The following is a 4,602-nucleotide window of genomic DNA, read 5'->3' on the forward strand; positions in this document are numbered from 1 at the left end:
TAGCTACTCAGGAGGCTGAGATCTGAGGATCGCGGTTCAAAGCCAGCCCGGGCAGGAGAGACCGTGAGACTCCTATCTCCAATAAACCACCAGAATACTGGAAGTGGCGCTGTAGCTCAAGTGGTAGAGCTGAAGAGCTGAGGGACCGCGCCCAGGCCCAGAGTTCAAGCCCCATGACCAACAATAAATAAATAAATAAATAAAAAGGACAGTGAGAAGAATGGCCTCATTTTGCTATCGATAAAGAAAATTGACTCAAGAACATGCTATCGACACTCCCAAGCATATCCATACAGTGGGCCTCAAAAGCATTATCTTCAGGCACTCAGATTCAGAAATTTGCAAAGGAGCTGGGACTGCAAATGTATACATTGATACCAGGCTCAACAAAGCTGCCTGGACCAGAGTAATATGACATTTCCATAAATGGTTGTCTAGGAAACATAAGGTGGATAAAGATTCAACAAACAAGCTCTGTACGTTGGTTACCTGTGTACCTGTTTCTGAAGTAAGGAGGTCAGGCCTGGCTGGCGCCATATTAGTCACATGGTGGATGGTAGGATCTGGCATCCTATCTTCATGCTGAAGGAAGAAAATCCCCTGCCCATCACCAGCCTCCCAGGTGATGGGCATGCCAAGATCCCTGGAGGCAGGGATAGGAGGCTGATAGGTTGCTGAATCTGTCAGTCCAGTGCCTGGGGCTGGAAATTTCCTTGGACCTGACCCCTGCACCGATACTATTTAGGCCTGGACCAGCCAAGATGCCATTATGCCATGCCACATGTGTCTCCATGATCTTGTCCTGTCTCCTGTCTCCAGGCTCATCTCGGGTCATCATGGCATCCCAATTCAGCTCTCCATTGGAGTGGAATTGGTTTGTGGCTATGATTTTCATGCTTTCTTTCTCTCTAGCTGTTTCCTAATCATGTTAAGTGTATTTGGGGTCTGCAGGCCTTTGTAACCACCTGCATCCTGCTAACTGTATAATAAAGACTCCAATATTCCAACCTTCCAAAATGTGGCTTCTGGGATGATTCACCTTACAACATTTCCACTTTCAACAGTCTGCAGATGGCTGGGCACTGGTGGCTCACATCTGTAATCCTAGCTACTCTGGAGGCTTAGATCTGAGGAACACGGTTCAAAGTCAGCTCAGGCAAGAAAGTCCATAAGACTCTTATCTCCAATTAGCTATCAGAAAACTGGAAGTGGAGCTATGGTCAGTGGCAGAGCAGTAGCCTTGAGCAAAAGAGCTCAGGGGCAGTGCCCAGGCCCCAAGTTTAAGTCCTATGGCCTATACAAACAAATACACACACACACACACACACACACACACACACACAAGTCTGCAAGTGTCATTGTGGTTGAAAAATCATTCATTACGAAATAGATTAAAAAACAACAACAACCTGAAAGATCCCAAAGAAGTCTTCCAAAAGACACAAATGCAGTTGAAATCTTTTGGCGAGGTGGGGGGGAGGGAGGGAAGGCAGAAAATGGCAGGATTTCTCAATGCATTGTATTGGAATTAAGTTAGTATGCTCCTCAGAGGCAGCTAGCAAGGCTGAGCAACACAGCTGGGTCCTGTACCCTGGGCACCAGTCTAATCCAAAGCTCACAGCCTGCATAACAAGATAGGGCAAAACTCACAGAGCCAGCTATGTCCAAGTTCAACGTCTTTGAAAGTAGATTAGCTTTGCTTCCTTGCAACTGGGTAACAGGCTCAGGGTTCAGGGAGCAGTGCAGAAGGGCAAAGTTCAATTTGTATGAAGACAGACAGGCAGCTGACTATTGGCGGGGAACCAAGGAAAGTGGAGCCTGGAAGCAATCCCTTCCCCGCCCCATCCCCTCCTGTACAACCAGTCCTCAATAAATACAGTTCTGCAATAGACCCAGTCAGGAATGCGAGGAGGAAAAAGGTTTCTACAGGTAGATAGCTTACCATCCAAATAGCCGTTGTTGGCTCTGAGTGTGCTCCGGACCTCTCCTCTTGTGATTTGAGTTCAATTGGTTGGGATGAACTTCAGAAAATGCAATTTTAAAAAGTAACTTAAGTGATTCCTGTGAGTGTGTGTATGTATGTGTTCTGTTGTGTTAAAAAATGGTGATTTATTTCTTACAGTCCTGGATGTTGGGCAATCCAGGATAAAGGCTCTAGCAGGTTTCTAGACTGGTGAGGATCCACTCACTAATTCTAAGATGGCCTCTTCTTGAGAGGTTGTTACTATGTAGGAATGAGAGTCCTGGGTTCACCTAAAGGCCATGTCACTACAGCTAAGAGAACAATCCCCAAGAATGTGATCCTGAATTTCTGGGAATGGCTTTTCAATCAACCATCAGATTCAGAATGAGTTGGTTAAAAGAAAATGAAGATGATGAATCAGGGGACCAAATCACTCTTAGATTTTAACTTACTTACAAAGATTGCACAAAAAGTATGTCATAACTTGATTAAAATTTGTCAGTTGTGTGTGCGCACAAGCCCTAGGGCTTACAGACTGGGTGATGTCCCGCTCTTGTGCTCAAGGCTAGTGCTCTACCACTTGAGCCACAGTTCCATTTCTGGCTCTTTTGGTGGTCGATTGAAGATAAGATCTCACAGGCTTTCTTGCCAAGGCTGGCTTTGAACCACAATCCTCAGATCTCAGCCTCCTGAGTAGCTAGGATTAAAGGTGTGAGCCACTAGCACCTACCTTTAAAAACATTCAGCAAGTGTTTTGCTATAACAAAAGTGTTGCATTGAATCTCATAAGGCAAATACACTCAGATCGCAATAGTACGGTATGTGAGTTAGAGCGTAGTCAGATGAGATGAGCAAGATATAGTTTAAATTATATGCTACCAGTTATTAACTGCAGGGTCTGATGTGAGTCTCACTAGGCTTCTCTAAGCCCTGAGCACCTCGTCTGTTAAATGGGGATAGTGCCTCTCAGGAGCTTATTTAAATGAATGGGATGTCATATATTATGTGCTTTTGTCTGTTAGATTCATTGGGAGCTACCTGGGTTAATTTGGGGTGTTATGGTAAAGATACTCAGGGATATAACTAACCATAGGTGGCTATCCAGGAAGTGCGGCAAGGTCATGTGGCCCTGAGATGCTTCAGAAGCCCTCTGAACAGCCCAATGTGGGTCCAATAGCAGGACTGTCTCACAGACCTGGGAGGTATCATTGCTAGACCTTCCAATGACCAGAAACTCAAATCATCATTAATATATCAAACCCTGAACCCTAGACCTTTCTCAACTCTTTGTGTGGCTATTACTCAAAATCACCACTAGAGGGCAAGAAACTTACACTTTCATGATACTTTAAAAAAAAAATTCCAATATCTTTTTTTTATTAGCTTTAAGTAGTTGAATTTTTGATTCAACATGTCAGTTTAGAGTATAATGTGTCATTGATCAAGATACATTGTTCTCCCTCAGTGGACTATTTTTAAACTGGTAAGCTGGAAAAATTACAATTACTAGAATTATAAATGATAATAATAAATGGATAGGTAACATTGGCAGCACATTGTCTAAGGTCTGGACAGCTCCCCTAGATACTTCTTATGCATTTGTTTCATTATTTGTTTCTTTCTCCTCACCTGGTTCTTACCATTTATTATAATGTTACAATTGCTAATTAACTTGATTCATTTTCTTTTCCACCTCTGAAACAGTTTTAGGAGGCTAATACTTGTTTAATTCACTAGTCTGTATCAGGAACCTTCCAACAGCTGAATAAGTACTTTAGTAAGGTAAAAAAAATCTTGACTTCAAAACCAAAGGTAGGAGCCATAGTATACTGCATATTTTGTTATTTTCAGGATTTATAGTGTCTATTTTTAGGTATTTTTAGGCACTAAAAATGGTTGTTCCATACTATTCCTTTGATAACTTTTATATTTTATGCTTTATTTGGGGGAAAAAAACTGTACCTTTGTAGAAAGTAACTGGTAGTCACTGAAATTATTATGCTTTCAGGTATTAAGTTTGGTTGCCCTATAGTTTACCTTCAAAAGCTTTTACCCATTTTATTTGGGAGGAAACTTCTTTGGTAGAGTGTACAAAACATTGCCAAAACTATAACCAATAAACATGTCTTGTGTTACCTGAATTATAGGTATTGTAATGGATGAACTTGTGAACTTGTATTCCAACAAATGCTGGTCTCAAGCACTATCCTAAGGATTTTGCATGCTTACAAAGGTGTTGGTTTTGGCCACTAAATTGTTTGCTTTAAAACAGTGAATTTATAGTATGTTAGTTTTAGGTCTATAAAAAGCTTAAGATGGTTGGGCGTGGTGGATCATGCCCGTAACCCAGGCTAGGTAGGTGTAGATAGGGAAATCACAGTCTGAGGCCAAGCCAGAAAAAGGGTGAGACCCTATCTGAAAAATTATTAAAGCAAAAAGCTGGGGGCATGACTCAAATGATAGCAAGAGATCAAGTTCAAAACCAGTGTTACCAAAATAAAATAATAAAGTCAAGCACTAAATTCTACTCACATCTTCATACGGAGACCATCCCTTTGGTTAAAATATAACCAAGTGCTATCATTTGTTTCAATTACTCTTTGTATTTTTTAAAAGGAAATAAAAGATCAAAGAACTCT

Source organism: Dipodomys ordii, unplaced genomic scaffold (genome assembly GCF_000151885.1).
Source record: "Dipodomys ordii isolate 6190 unplaced genomic scaffold, Dord_2.0 Scaffold67, whole genome shotgun sequence".
Classification (NCBI taxonomy): Eukaryota; Metazoa; Chordata; class Mammalia; order Rodentia; family Heteromyidae; genus Dipodomys; species Dipodomys ordii.